Source organism: Oryzias latipes, chromosome 2 (genome assembly GCF_053564925.1).
Source record: "Oryzias latipes strain Hd-rR chromosome 2, Olatipes_Hd-rR_3.1".
Lineage (NCBI taxonomy): Eukaryota > Metazoa > Chordata > Actinopteri > Beloniformes > Adrianichthyidae > Oryzias > Oryzias latipes.
In genome coordinates, this window is record NC_136238.1 from 29285174 (window position 1) to 29305305 (window position 20132).

Genomic DNA, 20132 nt, shown 5'->3' on the forward strand with positions numbered 1-20132 from the left:
ACAGCCAGGTGACAGGGCGACACACCTTTTTTTGTAAGGAGACGCGGGGGGGGGGGGGGGGGTGCACACAGCTGACAGAGACCCCGTATTTTAAAATTGCACGGCTGCAATCCTAACTGAGCATTGATCTTGCTCGGTCAGATCCTTTTTGCGCCCTCACCTGGATTTATGCTCAGTGTTAAGGGGGCGTTTTTGTCACTTGTTGGCAGGAACCTTACTGGTTGATCTGATTGGCCGAAATTTGCATGTCTTATTGGTGAGGCACTTTCATTTTTCAGAGCAGGGGGGAGCTAACAGGCAGCTCTTGAAGTTCTTGCGCCTCACTGCCTTTTATCATATTTTCTATATTCAGTACTTTCACAACCATAAGGTGAACATAAAAGTCTTACATTTTCTCCAAAATGTACAGAGCGGCCCTAATGTGTTATTGTGTGACTTCAGTAAAGAGGAGCTAGGAGAGAACAGTATGAAAACGGTACGGAGAGAGGTGAGGACATAAAAGAAGACCCCCCCCCCATAGTGCAAAGGTGCACAGTTGAGCACAATGCATAACAACTTAGTTTGGGAAACCCTGGAAGTGCGAAGAAACAAAATTATGAGGCATAGTTTAAACTGCAAGCTATCAGCTACCCGGAGGAATACGGGAATAGAGCAGCTGCAGTTCGGTTAAATTAGATCTTCACAGATTTGGACTTCCTGCTTCAATAACTCTTCTGATGAACGTTCAAATGTGTCAGCAAGTATCACAATCATTTTGCATTAACACAGAGAGTGAACTACAAAAGCATTTATTTTTTATTTTTATTTTTTTTTTATTTTAACTTGTCCTGTCCAACAGCTAGGCAGGCAGATGAGAGCTGAGGGCCTCTTGTGTTGGACATATTTTACTTTAACAAGAGGGGTTATTAATCTTCAGACAAACCAAAGGTGTGACTGAACAAACCCCTTTTGTAATTGAGGCCAAACTTTATTAATTTCAACCATGTTTGAAAATCTTTGGTGTTGGACCGGACGGAAAAGGAAAGAAGGGAAGAAGAGGAAGAGCAGCATAGAGCAGACAGGTTTACTGGTTGTTTATCGTTACGGTACAGTTCAAATGTAGTACAAAAAGGGCGGTGACTGTTCACACACACTCAAATATTATCAACACACCTGCTAGCAGCAAAAAATGTTCACATGTCAACATGTACACAAAACAGATAGTGTTCACGAACGCATACCTATGCCTTCAAACCAACTAGTGTGAAATCTTTCATTCATTCAATCATGCAAACTATAAGTGCAAAGGTGAGCTAACACCTGTGCTCAGGTGAGTGTTTATGTTCTTCTAAAATGGATGGTGGAATGTGAAAAGAAGGAGGAGCGCCCAGCCACCCCCACACCCAGACCCCCGCCGCCGCAGCAGCGGCAGCCGGAATCCCCCCAACGCCACACGGGAACAGACAGGGAACAACCGCCCCCCGGGCGACCAAGACCGCCACCCAGGCCAGGGCCAGCAGGACCGCCGCGAGGCCCCCAGAGAGCAGGGAGGCGCGGAGGGAAAGAGAGTGCCGCCCCAGCCCAGCCAGGAAAGCAGCCCCCCCGCCGCGCCGGAAGAGCCCAACGCAGGGCCCCACCGGAGAAGGACGCCCACAGCCCCAGACGAGCACCCCACCACCACCCAGGAGTTCCAGGCATCCCCCCGCCCCAACCCCAGGTACGAGCCAGGACCCCCCAAGGGAGACCCGCTCCGCCCTCCAGGCAGCCACCCACCCGGCCCACGGTTGGTCCAGGGAGGAGCAAGGCAGGGGCCCGCCGCCCCCGCCCAGGAGGGGGGAACCCCGGGGAAAAAAGGGTGGCCCACAAGGGGTGTTATAAATATGGCCCGACCAGGCTCGGCCGTTTTTGGAAGTTTGGCGGGGCCCAGCGCTCAGGGGCAAGGACCAGGACCCACCCCCCAGGGACACGAACACCCCCGGCTCAGGTGTAATATGAACCCCCCCACCGTGCGGAGAGAGCACCGCCGGGCCCAGGGAGCCGGCACCCAAGGGACACGGCCGCCATCGCCAAGGGGCCCGCACCCCCCACCAGGGAAGGGGTAGGGGACAGATGGACCCAGGTCCCACCTTCCTTGCAAAATGTGTGTGCGTGTATGTGTGTTTGAGAGGGTGTGTGTGTGCATGTGTGTGTGTTTATGTTGGAATGTATATATTGAAGGGGGAGGGGTGTGTGTACTAAGGGGGGTGCAGTTAAAATTGGCGAGTAGGGCACTAAGGGGACGTCTCCTGATTACTCACAGTGATGTCCCCTCACCCTCCCCACCAAGGGGCCCTAAATGTCTAAGGTGCGGTTAAAATTGGCGGGTAGGGTGCCAGGAGGACATCTGCTGCTTGCTTGCAGTGATGTCCAAGCACCCCCCCTACCAAGGACCCTACATGTCTAAGGTGCAAATAAAACCGAAAGAGGGGGGGCCCACTCCATACGGCAACCATAGGAGGGGGGGCCACTGCCAAGTAGCCCCCTCCCAAGGCGCATCGCAGGCTAGACCCCCCACCCCCTCACCCTAATATGAGGTTATATGAGGAAGGGGGTAAGTTGGGGACAGCTGGTAGACTGTCCCCCGGTGGTCAAACAGCTGTCCCCCAGCCCCCCCCCCCCCCCCCCCCCCCCCCCCCAGCAAAGGGGCCAGGGCCACCCAGCCCAGGGGCCCCACCCCCGGAGGCGCCGACACCCCAGCCCCGGCACCACCCACCCCACACAGAGAGAGAGGAGCCAGAAAGCGTCGCCCCCCCCGGAGCAAGCCCAGGCCCCCACCCCCAGACGCCGGCCCTAGAGGAGCTCTGGTCAGGCCTTGACGGGACCGAGGAGGCCAACCGGCCGAGGCAAGCACCGATTGCCTCAGCGGAGACCCCGACCCGTTAGCCCCCTGACCCGTACCAATAATGCCCCCCCCCCCCAGAACGCCCCCCCACAGGACAGGGCCGACAAGCACCCCACCCCAGACCCCGCAGCCGAAGCGGATGACACCCAGAGCGACCGGGGGCCCCGAGAGGGTTGTCCCGTCCCGTCCCAGAGCCAGGGAAGGGCCGATCCCAGCCCCAGGTGCAGATGGGCAGCCCATCCGGTGCCGCTGCCCCCCCCCCCCCCCCCCCCCCCCCCCCGAGCAGGGCCCCCGCCAACCCCCCCCAGCGCAGGCAAAGGGACCACCCCCCCAAGCCTAGCCAGACCACCACCCCACCCCCCCACCACGCACCCCCACACCCAAGCCCAGAGGACCACGCAGCGCCCCACCCAGGCAGCGGACCCGACCAACGGAGCCCCCACCGCCCCCGCCAGGCACCGGAGGCCCCGACCCCCACCCCAAACCACGGCAGAAGGGCAAGGAGCAGCGACGACCAAGCCCCCCACCCCCTAAGTCATGGAGTCAACCACAGGAGACCAGAGAGACTGAATTCTTTTAAAGTTACTTGAGCTTTGGGCTGACATTTTTTCCAAGCTGATATGATCAAACAGCAGATTTCTGTGTTGACTTATGTTTATATTTTTCTTGTTTTTCCAATTTATTAAAATAGTTTTTTTGGCAATACAAAGAGTTGTGAAAATGATAGATGCTAATCCTTCTCCTATATCGACGGCACTCATGTCACCAAGCACACAAAGTGACGGTGAGGCAGTGATTGAAACCTTAACCCAAACTGATAGATCGGCACAAACCTGCTGCCAGAGAGCCTGGACAGGAGTGCAGAACCACAGTGCGTGCATGTAGCTGTCGGGTAGATTATTATCACAGTGCTCGCAAATGTCTGAGTTACTGAGACCCATCTTGAACATCCTGTGTCCAGTGTAGTAAATTCTGTGAAGAGTTTTGAGATGGATTAGCTGCAGATTTGGACTTTTTGTCAGTTTAAAGGTGTTTAGACAGAGTTCTGACCAGAAGCTTTCATCTGTGCTGATGCTCAAATCTGCATCCCATTTTTTTGTTGGAAGGGCAATATTGTTATCTAAATTACATAAAAGTTTGTATATTTTGGAGAGAGTTTTATTCATTGAAAAATTAATCAGAGTGGTAACTACATCTGGTAGCTTTAAATCGTCGTCTTTAAATTTATACTTTTTAGTAATACTTGATTTAAGTTGCTGATATTCCAAGAAGTTATTTATTCCATGTTTGTCTTGAAGTTCCTGGGGAGTTATGAATCTTCTATCAATAATTATGTGCTCTAGTTGTTTTATGCCCCCTGCTTGTCAAGCTGGGAAGTGGATAATCTTTTTGTTTATGAGGATGTCTGGGTTGTTCCAGATGGGTGTCATTTTGCACGGTTGAATTGATGATTTTGATATTTTGAGAAATTCCCACCAGGCTGTTAAAGTGGCATTTATATTAGTACTTTTGAAACAATCCTGTCTTTTAACTATTTGGCTGATAAATGGAAGGTCTGACAGGTTGATCTTTCCACATAACGCCTGTTCCAAGTCTAACCATGAGTTGGTTTCTGGATTATTTTTTAACCATTTTAAGATGTATTGTAATCTATTTGCAAGAAAGTAATTGTGGAAGTTTGGTAATTCTAATCCTCCACAGCTTTTTGCAGATTTTAAAGTTTTTAGACTAATTCTTGCAGGTTTATTGTTCCATAGAAAGCTTGATATGGATGAGTCTAATGTTTTGAACCATTTTAATGGCGGTTGTGTGGGAATCATTGAGAAGAGATAATTAACTTTGGGTAAGATTTTCATTTTTACCGTGGCTACCTTGCCCATAAGGGACAGAGGCAGGTTGGTCCAGGGGGGTGTAGTTTAGCTGCACCAGTTCTGATATTTTGGGGGAAAAATAAATACCTAGATATTTTATATTGCCTGATTTAACTGGTATTGTGAGTCCTTGCTCCGCATTACTGTTCAGTGGTAATAAAACAGATTTATTCCAATTAATGGAATAGTCTGACATAGAAGAGAATTCATTAATGATTGTTGCTGTTTCATTTACAGAATGTATATTACTTAAAAACAGTAATATGTCATCTGCATAGAGACTAATTTTATGATGGCTGTGTTTGGTTTTAATTCCTTTAATACTCTCATTCTGTCTTATTGCTGCAGCTAGAGGCTCGATAAATATTGCAAAAAGAGAGGGGGAGAGTGGGCAACCCTGTCTAGTTCCTCTTCCAAGAAAAAACCTGTTGGAAGTCTGTTTATTAGTTCTAACTGATGCATTGGGGTTGTGATATAATATTTTGATCCAATTGATGAATGATTCTCCAAACCCAAACTTATGGAGGGCAGCAATGAGGAACTTCCAATTGACTCTATCAAAGGCTTTTTCAGCATCCAGTGATAGTACCGTCATTTCCTGGTTTTTGATGGTGGCAAAGTCTATTATGTTAACGAGTCTGCGGACGTTGTCATCCGAGTGTCTGCCTTTGATGAATCCAGTTTGATCAAAGTGAATTATGTGAGGAGTGACTTTTTCTATTCTCTGTGCTAGTGCTTTGCAGATAATTTTTACATCTGCATTAATTAAAGAAATGGGGCGATAGCTTGAAGGACTCGTGGGGTCTTTGTCTGGTTTTAGAAGAAGGATAATGTTGGCAGAGTTCATGTTAGGTGGTAGAGATTGGCTTTCATTGATAAATTTTACCGTTTTATAAAACGTTGGTGCCAGTTGTTCCCAGAATTCCTTATAAAACTCTGCAGGAAAGCCGTCGGGTCCTGGTGCTTTGCTGTTAGGCATAAGTAACAGAGCTTCATGAAGCTCAGACAACGAGAGCGGAGAGTCTAAATTTGTGATTTGATCTTCGTTTAACTTGGGCAGGTTTATATTGTTAAGAAATGAGTTGATGCTTTGTTCTGATGGATTGATCTGTGGAGTGTATAAGTTTTGATAAAAGTCTTTAAACGCATTATTAATTTTTACCGGGTCATGAGTGACATTCCCTGTTTGGTCCATAATAGAAGTGATTGTTGATTTTTCTTTATTAATTTTAAGTTGATTAGCTAGAAATTTGCCAGATTTATTTGAGTTTTCATATCTTTCCAGTCGAAGCCTTTGTATCTGGAATTGTGTTTGTTTATTGATGATGTCATTAAACTGCAGCTTTAAATTTTTCAGGTCGCCCAGTATGTGTTCCTGTGCAGAAGCAGCATAAGCAGTCTCCAGAGTTTTGATTTTATTTTCTAATTCTAATAAATCTGCTTTCTCCTTGCGTTTTTTATGCGTTGAATAAGAGATGATTTTCCCTCTCATGACTGCTTTTGCTGCTTCCCAAAGAATACTTGGTGATATTTCAGAAGTATTGTTGAATTCTAAGAAGGTTTCCCACTCTTTTTTAAAGAATTCAATAAATTCCTGGTCTTTTAACAGAGACGTATTAAACCTCCAGGTTGAACCCGAGGGTGTGGGTACTTCCCTTGAAATAGTAACAGAAACTGGTGCATGGTCACTGATAATAATTGGATGAATGTTGGAACTTTTAATTTCTTTCAAAAGGGAGTTACTGACTAATAAATAATCTAAACGAGAGTGTGAATGATGAACTGGAGAGAAAAAGGTGAACCCCTTAGTGTTTGGATGACAAGAGCGCCAAGCGTCGCAGAGACCCAGATCATTCATGTACTGCTTTAGAATACTTGCAGACTGCCATGTACGCTGGTTTGCTGCTGTGCTGAGTCTGTCAAGTTCAGGGTCCAAAACAAGGTTGACGTCTCCTCCTATAATGATTGTGGAGTCAGAGTGAACTGAGAGTGAGGTGAAGAATCTGTGAAAGAAGGAAGAGTCGTCAACATTCGGGCCATATATGCTTGCTATGCAAAAGTCCTTATTCTGAATGGATATATTAATGATTACAAATCTGCCTTCTGGGTCAGTAACTGTATCCTTATGAGTAAATGTAACATTTTATTAATCAAAACTGCAACCCCTCTTTGTTTGGAGTTGAAACTGGCAGAATACATAACTGGATACTGGGAACAGCACAGGAGATGACCAGCTGATAAAGATAAATGGGTCTCCTGCAGCAGAGCTATATCTGCTTTAAGATCATTCAGGTGATTTAACACTTTCAATCTCTTGTTTCAATCTGTGTTAATACAAAAGGATTGAGATACTGGCTGACACATTTGAACGTTTATCAGAAGAGTTATTGAAGCAGGAAGTCTGAATCTGTGGAGATCTTTCTAACTTATCGAACAGCTGCAAGAGAATTTAAAATAATGATGCCGTGGTTCACAAGTGAGAACGCTGGAAAACAAACTCCGACAAGACAAGAAGACGCAGCAGCAGCTGAGTTTCCGCGGAAAAGGAAAGGCCTGTGTTGGAAGATCGACTCGAGGCTCAGCGCTGCTACTTCCAGCAGATGACCGTGAAAAGCTGTCTGTCCTCGGCTCCTTCTGCTGGGATGCAGCGTTGGCGAGTTACAAGCGTGGCATAACTCGCCGGCGAGTAACTGGCCAGAGCTGTCTGCTTTATCTGTTCTTTGGCAAAGACACGGACTCTGATGATGAGGAAAGGGAAGCCGGTGTGTCTGATAGAAATGTAGCCCAGCTGTTTCAGATGCAGAAGATGAGGACTTTGATGGATTAGAAATGCTGATTGATGACTGAAAAAATAAATCACAACCAACTCACTTTTGCGCTCGCTGCCTTTTTAAAACGCACCAGCGTGCACGTTTCAGCGGTATGTGTGTTAACGTTAAATAAAGAAAAAAACACTCAAAATTGAAACGGCGCCGTTTAATCCGGTGCTGTTGTATTGTAAGGGGAGGAGGGGGTTATAAAATAATATGGCTTTAATTGTGTGTTTGTCTGGCAGGTCAGTGTGTGGTGTGGCTCTTTGACTATCACAGTTAGAAATGTCGGCTCCTTGTGTCAAACTTGCCCCCCCCCCCCCGCCCCCCCCCGTGAGAGGCATTCATAAAAAAAAAAACGCGGATGTAACGTGGATTAAAACATTAACCAACGACCCAAAACTAAGGTAAGAAAGGGCAGCGGGTTTTTTTGTGCTGTATGTTTTTCTCATGTAATATTCACTGCATTTGTTACCGTTTTAATGCTTTCAATCCACGTTGCAGCCCCAAAGTGAAAGTCCCGCCCCGCTGCTTGGCATGCAAATTTCAGCCAATCAGATCAACCAGAAAGGTTCCTGCCCCTAAGTGACAAACACACCCCTGAATACCGCCCCCAAGTGACAAAAACGCCCCCTTAACACTGAGCGTAAATCCAGGTGAGGGCGCAAAGGAGAATTGACCGAGATGGATCACTGCTCAGTTAGGATTTCAGCCGTTCAGTTGTAAAATACGGGGTCGCTTGGTTAGAATTGCACCTGCGCGGTTGTAAAGTTCACTCACTCAGTTCCTAAATACGCCCGCTCAGTTGTCTTTACGCCTTTTCAATTTTTGGCAGACATGTAATCCCATAAAGCAGCAGCAGACTGTGTTCCCATGACGATGCTGAAGTCAGCTGCTGCTCTGCAGGAGAAAGTCTGCAGCTCCTCAGTCAGGAAGCTCTTTCAAGCTCGTGCACATCTGTCAGTGCAGCAGCAGAAAGCCTGTTTCCCTGCAGGAAGTCTGAGACTTATACAAAGTAAGAGCCTCATGTTGGCAGAGATGGGTTGGATTCTTTGATGCTCCAGTGTCTTTTGGATTCAGGATGAGTTCATGCAGATCTAGAAATCCCACCATGATGATCATCCTTGAGGAATTTCAAAATAAAAGACTTACAAACACCACCATCACTGCTGGATGATAAATACATTTACTCTTTATTTTCTGTCAATAAATAATATTTATCAATAAATCCTTGATTGTAAATGATGGATCTAAAGTCAAAAAGAAGTCAAAATGCTGACTCAGCACAGATCAAAGGAGACACAGATGATTTCCTGGAATGAAGAAAACATCAAACATCATGATGTGATCTGGAACTGAGCTGTTCTTCAGAAGATCCTCCCAAACATGGAAACTGTTGCTGCAACACGTCAAGGTTTGGTTCTGTTGCTAGTGGGATCTGATGGATCAGAACCAGACTTCTGTCAGCTGGAACTGGGGCTTCTTCAAGACCATGACATGTTGTTCAATAAAGTTCATTCCAAAGCGTGACTGATTCATGAAGTGGTTCCTTGAGCCGTGAGTTTTGCCAGCAGCAGGAATCCCTGAGAGTTAGGAGACAGTTTGTGGAGAGAGTTTGTAGATTTAGGAGAAACCAACGTTTGAAATGAAACCAAAGTGTCCTAAACCAAAATCCCTGAGCACATCTCAATGTTCCACAAACAGTCATTTTCCACAGTGGACCGTCACCACACACTTTACAAGACAGTTTTTCACAACTTTATGACAACAAATCCTGAAATTGTTCCATTCAAGGAAACATTGACTAATATTTGTATTGATGCTGTTTACCATCTGTGTTTTCAAACCTGCATCAAGAATTAGCTCATGTTTATTGATTCACTTTCTATGGAAGTTTGGCTTCTCTGATGAACCACCAGAGGGCGACAGAGAACTGTTGATATTATTAACACAACAGTCAAAGAAATCAACATTTAGCACAAAGTGAACAAACTTAGGTCACGTGCTAACATTCTGATTCTGTTGGAAAAGCCTTTTGTTTTAATTTCTTCAGAATTTTGGCTCAAAAAGACCAATGACAAATGAAACTCCAATAAAGTTGCTTTATAATGAGGAAATGAATTTTTTTTTTTTTTTTTACAACTTTATTGAACAAAGCATAAGCATACAAAATCCAGCATCAAAGACTCAGAAAGAGCATCAGCAGTGATAGTCAATGTCATCAATCCAAACTTATTGAATCATTTCAAGAAGAAAAAATAATAATAATAAAATAATCAGAAATATATCCAAAATAGAATATGCTGATAGAAAAATAAATTATCTTAAAATATATAAAAGGGGATTACAAAATAATGATAATAATAATATTTATAATACAAAGTTTTCTTAGAGGAGGGGATTACCTATCAAACAAAAAAGCACAAATTATTTCAGTGTTACTTGCTTTGGGTGTATTAATTTTTTTTATATATTCATAAAACTGGAGCATCTCGAACTTAAATATGGTGAAGTTGGGAGTTGTTTTTTTTATTCTGCACTTATGAATGTAAAATTTGGAAAGGAGAAGTAACAAATTAATACTTTTTTCTACTTTTTTATCATCCGAATTAAAATATGCAACTATTTGTTTCAAATTTAAAGCAACGTTACAGTTAAATTTGCTGTTTACAAAGCATTCTAATTGGTTCCAAAATTCAAGGGAAAGTTTACAAAAGTAGAAAAGATGAAGAACTGATTCAGGGAAATCAATACAAAAACTACAATTATTTTCTATATTTGAGAATTTGGATATAAACATATTTGTGGGGTAAATGTTATGTAGAATTTTTTTGTGTATTTCTTTAACTTTGTTATTTATACAAAATGTATCTGGCAATAACCAAGCTTTTTTCCAATTTATATCATTTAAAAGGTTGTTCCAAAATATTTCTCCTTTTGGTGTGATATGTCTTTTTTCACTTAAGGTATTCCGAATATATTTATTGTTGCATTTTTTATTGAGAATATCAATGCCATTAATCATTAAAGGAGAGTCAATTTTAGAGGCGTCTTGATATTTAAGGTGAGAGGTCATCAGCTGAATTAATCCTGAGGGGAGAGCTTTCATTACACCATTAAATACTTTGCTGGTTACTGGAAAACACATTTTATTTAGAAATCTGCCATAATCCAAAATCGTACCATTCTCGTCAAAAAGATCCGAAACATAAATAATTTTTTGGTCAATCCAGTTTTGTTTAAACAAAGATTTATTTTGTATTGTTATGTCTTCATTGTTCCAAATTATACTTTTGTGTGGTGAGAAATTGTGATTATAACATAACTTCCAAGCAAGAAGAGCCTGCTGATAAAAATTTGAGAGATTGACGGGAATCTTTTTGATATTATAGTTACATTTTAATAGAAATTGAAGGCCACCAATTTTATTAAAAATATTGAAGGGGATGAAATACCAAATTGAATTTGAGTGTTGAAGGCATTTTTTAATCCAGTTAATTTTAAATGTATAATTCAAATCAGAAAAATTTATGAGTTCAAACCCTCCTTTACATGAGGGGGCATAAAGTTGTTCTTTCTGGAGATAGTGACGTCTATTTTTCCATGTAAAGTTAACTAAGAGGTTATTTATTTCTTTGGAAGTTGAATCAGGAACAAATAAAGATAAGGCAGGATAAACTACTCTTGAGATCCCTTCTGCTTTAGTCAAGAGGATCCTGCCAAAAATAGATAGATCTCGTTGAAGCCACATATTCATAACATCCTGCATTTTTTTAATTCTCAAGGAGAAGTTTTGCTTTTGTCTAGATTTAATGTCTTTAGTTATACTAATACCTAAATATGTAACTACATCTTTAATCGGGATACTATGAATTTTTTCATATTTTACGTTTTTAATACTTAATATTTCACATTTTCCTAAATTAAGGTGTAATCCGGAAGCATTTGAAAAGGAGTTAATTGTGCTTATAGCAAGGTCAACTTGGTTTCTGTCTTTTAAGAATAATGCAGTATCATCTGCTAGTTGTGTTATTTTGATTTCTTTCTGAAATATAGATAAACCTAATAAGTTTGGACAATTTTTAATTCTTAATGAAAGTAGTTCTGCAACAATTAAAAAGAAAAATGGAGAAATTGGACATCCTTGGCGTACTGATCTATTTATGGAGAATCTTTGGGATGTATTAGGAAAAAGAAGAATAGAGCTGCTAATGTCTTTATAAAACATTTTAGCGATAGAAATGAAATTTTCCCCAAAGCCAAATAATTTCAGTGCACTATAGAGAAAGGGATGTTCTACAGTGTCGAAAGCTTTGTAAAAGTCTAAAAAAAGAATGAGTGCTTCAGAATCAATGTGTTCTGAATAGTCTAATAAATCCAAAATTAACCTTATATTATTGCTAATATGTCGATTTTTCATAAAACCAGATTGAGTCTCGCTAATAATTTCGTGTAGATTACTTTTCAATCGTTGGGCATAAACAAGAGCTAATATTTTATAATCCACATTCAAAAGAGTTATTGGTCTCCAATTTTCTATCATAACAGGGTCTTTATTTGGTTTGGGTATTAAAGTTATTAAACCCTGTTTCATTGTAGATGTCATTTCTTGTTGTACAATGCACTCTTTGTACATCTCCATTAGATGAGGATTGATAACATCCCAAAAGTGACAATAAAATTCTTTAGAAAGACCATCATTTCCTGGAGATTTCCCATTGTTCATCTTTTTTAAGGCATTAAGCAGCTCATCTTTAGTTAAATGATCGTCACAGATAGATTTGAATGTGTCTGAAATAGAAGGGATGTGTTCTTTTAGGTTACCTAAAAACTTTTGACTGTATTCTTCATTAAATTTGGAAATATATAATTCTTCATAAAATCTTTTTACATGGTTTGCGATTTCTGTTGGATCAGTACAAATATTATTATCAATTTTCAACTTTGTAATTGTATTTCTTTTATAATTTCTTTTTTCTAAAGCAAAAAAGTAGCTGGTATTTTTTTCTCCATTTTCTAGCCATTTTGCTCTAGAACGAATGAAGGCGCCTTTTGCAGCTTCGATGTATAATTTATCTATTTCATTTTGAAGCTGGGTTAAATTTGTCTTTTCATCATCAGAAAGAAAGGTTTTGTGTAATAAAGACTGTATAGCTTCCATTATCATATTTTCTTTGGCCTGTTTGTTTATGTTAAGAGTTTTACTACGTTCAATTGCTATGGATCTAACTTTAAATTTAAAGAACTCCCATTTCTGCTTAGCATTCATGCTTTTATTTCCAAATATATGTTTTGCTTCTTGTCTAATGGAATTTTCAAAATGTTCATCTTCAAGTAATTTGTTATTAAATTTCCAATATCCTCTTAATTTATTGTTTGTTTTGTGTTTTGAACCATTTAGTTGGATAGTTATCATTTTGTGATCAGAAAATGGGGCATAACAATGTGAAGTATTAGTTATATAATGTAGACAATTACAGGATGTTAACCATAAATCTATTCTTGATTGCAGAGTTTTACGAGAGTTACTCCAGGTAAACTCTTTGCTATTAGGATTGAGAAAACGCCATGCATCAATGAGGGAAAGTTTATCAATTAGGAAATCAGTCAATTTAAATTGAGAGTTTAGAGCTCTTACTGGAAATCTATCCACACAATCATTTGGGGCATCATTAAAATCTCCCCCAATAATCAGAATTGCATCTTTATATTTCTTTATAAAAGTCTGTATAATATTGTAAACATCTGTGGCTAATTGTTTTGTTTGTGCTATTATATTGTGACCATACATATTAAGGATTATGAAAATGGAATTATCCAGCTTTAACGCCATTACTATCCATCTGCCATCTTCAGAACTCTTTTTTTCTAAAATATCCCCAGTAAATTTGTTAAAGAGTATTGAAACACCTGCAGAATGATGAGAAGCATGAGAGAAAAAATACTGATCACCCCACTGAGATCTCCAAAATTTTTCATCCAACTCACAAGAGTGAGTTTCTTGCAACAGAAAAATATTTCCGCCAGTTCTTCTAAGAAAAAGAAATAATGCCTTTCTCTTGGTTGTATCACGTAGTCCCCTAACATTTAAAGAAATTATTTTTAAAGAGTTAAACTTAAAATCAGTCATAGCTTATAGAACACAGAACTTGAAAATAAGAACTAAGAACAAATAACGATTCTATACCAACTTACCTAGCTTTAGGGATAAGTTGGAAACAAAAACTTATCGAAAGTTTGACATGCCTTCATAAGGTAAAATTCTAACTCAACAAATGATTGTTGCAAAGGGAATATTTCTTAATTACCGACCTTTACAGTTACATCAATCAGTCTTTTAGATTTTCAGCTGAAACTCTCTTTCCATCGATGATGGCATCCTGTCCTCTCCAGGTGGCTTTCTTCCCTTCTTTCCGAGCTTTTTCCACCAACGGCCAGATCTTTCCTCTGTTCTGCCTTTCACGAAAGGTCAAATCTTCGGCGATGCGAAGCTTCTTTTCCTTCATGACTGCAGCATCCTTTGACGCCCTCCAGATTTTCTGCCTGAAGACTCGCATTGTGAATTGAATGATGACTGGTCGAGGCCTGTTTTCATCTTTACGCTGTCCCACGCGATGCACTGTGTCAATGAGAAAGCCAAATTTCTGCCTTTCTTCTGGAGCAATCTGGGCAAAAACCTCAAAAACTTTTCCTCTTGTTTCCTCCGTTGTTTCATTTGTGGATTCAGGAAGGTTGAACATCTTCAGATTCCACCTGCGACTGTACCGTTCCATCTCATCGGTCTTCATCTCCAGATCTGAAAATCTCTGATTCACCTCTTGCATCCTTTCCTCGCTTTTTTTAACCTGATGATCCAATCCTTCCACCACTTCTTTGATGGTTACAATATCTGCAGTGTTTCTGCAGATCTTTTCTTCAAGTGAAGCAAATCTGCCTGTTAATTCGCGGATTGCGTGTAGAATATCAGCATTTGACACATGTTCTTCTTTTTTTCCTGAACACTGTTTCTTTGAGAGAGGACTTGAAGCAGGAGATTCAAGCAGCAGTGCACAAGCAGAACCTGCGCCCTCTTCATCTGTGTCCATTAACATGTTCCCTTTGATTTTATCTCGTTTCGGCATGGCGTTAGCAATAGCTAGCTAGCAATTGCTATAATAGTGGTGGATTGAAAGATCTTCCCCAGCAGGAACTCCCAGAGCGAGTAAGTAATGTTGAGTTCGTTTTTTTTTTTTTTTTTTTATATTTAAGCAAGCTCTCTTACCAGTAGTCAGTCACTGTATTCATTTGTTGTCTTGTTACTAGGGTTTGGCACGCAAACTTCTGCAGAGTTTAGAACACTACAGGCTCCCGGTCCGCCATCTTGCCGAACCCCAACTCTGCCCGCTTCCAATGAGGAAATGAAATGTTATTTTTTTTTATTGAATGAACACCGTCACTGCCTGGACCTCTTTCTGGGTCCTAGTGCCCTAAAGGTTACAGCTCCTGGTTACACAAGAAAAAAAAAAGTCCATTCTAGAGGCCACTCTGACGTCATCATCATCAAAGACAGCGTTACCTAGCAACCATACCAAGACCATAGCAGCTATAGAGGGAAACACAACAAACCATCAACGGCGGTTAAAGCAGTCAGACGTTTGTTCTGCAGCTCAGCAAAAATCTCTGCTTTAGGTTTTGGGGAGAAAAACAAAGGAAAACACACGGAGAAGGATTCTGCAAAGGAAATCCCAAGTTCTATTGGTAAGTCAGCGTCCTGGAAACATGCTTTGTTGGTTCTGAAGTGGCATGAATGCAGACTTAGATTGGTTTGTTTCCTTGGATTCTTCAGATGGATTCAAGCTGTAAATGTTGTCAGCATAAAGCAAGTTTGGACTAAACTAAAGCAGAAAGTGGCTTTGAAGATGGTCAGGAGAAATGAGGGCTTTTTTCAGGAATTCTGGGAAGAGGAGGACTTCTCCAAACAACCAGAATCTAGGAGGAGGTTTTTTCAGCATTGAGATCAGGATTTAGCATGAGCTTCAATCCCATTTTGGTTCAATCCAAATGTTTACCGTCATATTCAGGAGTTCAACTCTGAAAGCCACCATGACATCATAGACATTAAAGACCCTGTTACCTAGCAACCAAACACAACAAACTGTAGACTATTCAAACTGGACATTTTGGGGCAACAATTCTTTTCTAACTCAAGTTTTGATGAAAAATCCAAATGATGGAAACAGATTGTGTAAAGGAAATGAGGATCTATTGGTGAGTCACAGTCCTGGAAACATGAGTTGTGCTCTGATGAAGACGCCTGATCCAAATGTGGATTTTTGAAATGTTCTTCATGAGATTCAAAGTGATTGAAGCTTTGAATTAAAGGTGTCAACACATTTCTGCATTGGATTCATTCTGTTTCAGTGTCTAAGGTTGGTTTTGTGGCAGAAACCAAGTTTTTGTTGAACAGTAGCGTTTGAAAAAGCAGAAAGTGGCTTTGAAGATGGTCAGGAGAACTTCTTTGAAGAGGAGGACTTCTCCAAACAACCACAACCTTAGAGGAAGTTTTCTGAGCATTCATAGAATGCTTTTCCAATGACTCATCATTTTCCACAAGAAGCTAATGAGTTTTTCCAAATGCATGCTGGATATTCTTAGTTCTAGCTTGGAAAGCACTTTGTGGGATTTCCCTGGAAAACCTGCTTTATCAATCATTTTGGTCTCTTTTTCTTCTTCTAACTTCCAGCTTGGTGAGTGTGCAGGTCGCCATGGCAACCACTGTCCAGGTCAAAGGGAGGACCACGGCCATCCAGTCTCCAGGCTTTTGGATTGATTTGGATTTGAGAAACATTTGTTTCCCACATTTTAATAGTAGAATTCAACATGGGACATATAGTGGATTGTAAGAATAGAAACAAAAACAGCAACAACAAAATAATCCTCCTCCCCTTAAAACATGCATTTGACTCTGAACAAGTCTAAAACAAATCCAAGCAAAGACCAGCGCTGGGGCTCCTGCTAGTTTCTTTTAGAAGAGCCTGCCTCTTCAAAACATAGAATGTTCAACAACTAGAGCTAAAAATGTCTGTTGGTAGATTTCTGGATGTTGGCCGTATCCCAGCGAGCAAGGCCAAGTCAGCCCCATATGGTTTCAAAGTGGACAGAAAATGTTTTTAGGAGTTTCTAGAATGTTCAACAACTAGATCTAAATGAAACTAGTGCATGAAATGACAAAGAACTTCCTGTTTGAAAGGAATCTCATGATGGCTTCCACCTGTCTCTTTGCTTTTCCTTTCTTTTTTGGGTTTCTCCTCTTTGGGAGGTTACACAAAACTGCACTTTAACCCAGAAGGAAACAACAACCGCTCCACAATCCCTGAATCCCCTACAGCCTTTATCCAAACATTTACATTGACCATTATCACACATTTGATTGCATTTTCTCAGAAAAACAAGCACAACTTCCCGTTTGTTTGTGTGTGAAATGATTCCAAAAAGCCATGTGTCATCCTGGAGGGACTGGTTTCTCACCAATGCAGACCAGCAAGTTTCTCTGCTTTCTGACTATTTGGTGGCTGGTAGGCCTTTTGGGATGTTTGTCAGGGAAAGACGTGAACCTGGGCTCCAAATATTGGAAGACACTGATCTAAAAGTACTAGGACATCTGGAGAAAGCTCTAGTTCTGCTCCAACTCAGTCCAAAGCACTGAAGATAGATGGAGTTGGATTTGGGAGAGGACTGAGCTCATTCAGATGAAGAAAGAACAAGTCGACAGATGAAGAAGATTTCAGGAAGTTTCCCATTCAACAAGTTCAAGTTTCCAGAGAGCTAGTTTAGCATCCGTGTTCTGGACCAAACCACTGTCCCTCTGAAGGTCCAGACACAGAGAGGCCCAGAGTGACCCCCATTTCTCCTTTTTGCTCTCTCCAGTGGCTGACTCCGCCCCTTAGGACGTCCCCCTGTGTGGATCAGTGGTCAGTGGGTTGGAACCTGCTGCAAATGCAGGCTCTGGTTCTAACTGCTGGATCAGAAGTGGAATGGGAGCTGTAGTGGTGTGTCTGCAGCTGGATGTGGAACACATGAGGGAGGGGTCAAAGGTCAATCTTTCTTCCAAACAAATGTTGTCAGTCTATTCTCCAACAATGCTCCAACATCTTCAAAGGTTTTTGGTCCCAAATCCAGAGTGGAGCTGGTAGGACGTGATCATTTCAGCCTCAGATTTGGGATCTGTCATCTCTCTGCCACCGTGACACCGAGTGATGAGTTCATGCTCCAAAGCGGCCCGATCGCTGGCTTTAGGGACTATTCCAAAAGCTTTCAATGATGGCGGGGAATGAACATTAGGAACAGATGACGGCTTGAAATGTCTGCTGTTGGTTTCTGATCCAGACAGAAATTCAATCAAATGTCTGTGAATCCATGATTTCCTTAGAATCTTTGACTCTAGATTCAGATCCATCTGGTTCAAAGGATGAAACTGCAGCTAAAAGTCTTTCAAAAGTCCAAATCCTCAAAGATGAAACAGAAAGTTCCTAGAAAGTCAAATGAAAAACAATCAGATTGTCTTAGATAAACCCGTTTGGAAGTTAAAGCATAGAAACAAAGAAAGTTCCAAAAGCTAAAAGCCTGAAATAAAGAAAAGTCCAAAGAAAAACAGAAATCCCACATTTGGATCAGTAAAGACATGAATTCTCCAGAAACATCCAGAAACAGCTCTGAGCAGCAGCCATGAAGGGACTGAGAACAGACGGACATCAAAGCAGAATCCAAGCAGCACCTTCATCCTGATGAAGCTCCGCCCTCTGACCTTCAGCAGTCATCTCCAGGCTCCGCCCCCAGTCTGTGACGGCTGGATGATGCTGTCCTCCACCTGCAGCTGGACCTGGATGTTCTCTCAGACCATGTGGCCTCATGGATCAGAAGGTTGAGGGTTCAAGTCCCTTCATGGTTGAAGTCAGACAGAAAGTGAAGAAGAGGGAACATTCAGAGCAGTTTCTGTGCTGTTTGCTTCCTCATGAGTCACGTCTAGATCAGGTCTGGATCCCAGTCAGAAAGTGATCAGGAAATCTGCAGATCAAACCTTCATTTACTGAAATGGAAAACATCAACTGACTTTCTACAGATTCTACTTCCATTCATCAAACTCCAACAGGGAGGAGATGTTAGAGCTTCATCAGAAAACAGCTTTCTGGAGGAGTTGGAAGACGTCAACAGTCACAGTGATGGTGAGGAGGAGGAGCTAAGACTTCCAAAGTCAGAGCTAAAGATGGAGGAGCAGCAGGAGGAGGTTCTTCACTGAAGGAGAGCAGAAAACTGTGCCTGTAGGCTGGAAGCAGGCAAAGGCAACAACAGCAAAACTTCCTCACCTGCACCTGTTGTTGTTTGTGTGTTGATCCACAAACACATGCTGTGAAGAGGAACCTGCAGTGAAGGCAGCCATGTTGGAGCCTCACACATGTTCTCATTAGGATCAAATGAACCAGTGTGTTTGAGACTGAAAGAAAGACTGAAGGACAAAGAAATATGAAGATTCATTCACGATCAAATCCAGACTTTATTCATGTCTTCAGACAAAAAAGCTGCAGACATTTTACAGACACAATTGAGATTTTTCAACACTTTTCTGACCAGAAGATGCAGTTCTGGATACAGCCAGAAGGTGTCGCCCTTCTCATTTCTAATCCAAGTTCAAACTACAGACCTGACTGATTTGGTTTGGTTTTTGTTATTTTAGCCATCATGTATGAAGACATCAGACCTAGAATTACAGAAAAAATTTCAAAAATGTTTAATAAACTTATTTTAATAAACTGAAAATGTATAATTTCTGTCTATTGGAAGTCATTTGAAGTGAAGCTGTGAAAGTGACCACATTTGTTCAACAGCCTCATAGCAACAAGAAACAAAGCAGATTTCTCTCCAAAGAAGTTTTTTTCCTCCGTTTTCCATCCAAACAAAGACAAACAGATGTTCTGTTTAGCAGAAATGTGTTTCCACCCAGAGGAACCTGCAGCAGCTGCTGATCCATCAGAAGATTCTGGACCTGCAGAGACTTCCCACACAGCTGCCTCTGCCTCCAAAGAAGCTGCTGATCTGCATGGAGAGAGAGAGAGCTCCAAGTCTCTGCAACCAAAGCAAAGAAGCAACCAGAGAACAGAAGCACAGAGCTGAAGCAAACATCCCAGAACGTTTGCTTTGGGAGTCCCACCTTCAGTTTGATCCGCTTCAAGACAAAGTCCCACATGAAAGAGATCAAAGTGAGCTAACCAAGCGCTTCATCCAAGAGAAGCAGCTCCAAAGCACAAAGACTCCGTCTGGTTGCAGGAACTCTGGGAAAGAAGGAGCAGGAGGAATCCTGCAGGAATCTCTGCAGGAAACATCAGCTTGGAAAGAAGAGCTGACTCAGCTGAAACATCAGCTAACATGTCAGCAGTCTGTGGCTGAGACCAAGTCAACACTCCTGCAGCGCTCAGCTGCAGCAAAAAGACACCCAGGAGAGAGAGATAGAGAGAGAGAGCTGGAAGCTGCTGTCAGTGCAGAGAAAAGCAGGACAGCTGAAGCTCCCAGACTCTCAGCCCAACAGCTGAAGGAGTCCTCTGGACTCCAAGCTGATCT

General features: G+C 41.9%; 2 protein-coding genes across 3 annotated transcripts in view; one reads left to right on the forward strand and one right to left on the reverse strand.

The window, feature by feature from the left end:
• LOC144987836 (uncharacterized) overlaps window positions 1–20132 on the forward strand; it is a 147783-nt gene that overhangs the window by 87697 nt on the left and 39954 nt on the right. The gene's annotated exons all lie outside the window — the stretch shown is intronic.
• The window catches only part of LOC144987110 (uncharacterized), a 463057-nt gene that overhangs the window by 52775 nt on the left and 390150 nt on the right, over window positions 1–20132 (reverse strand). The gene's annotated exons all lie outside the window — the stretch shown is intronic.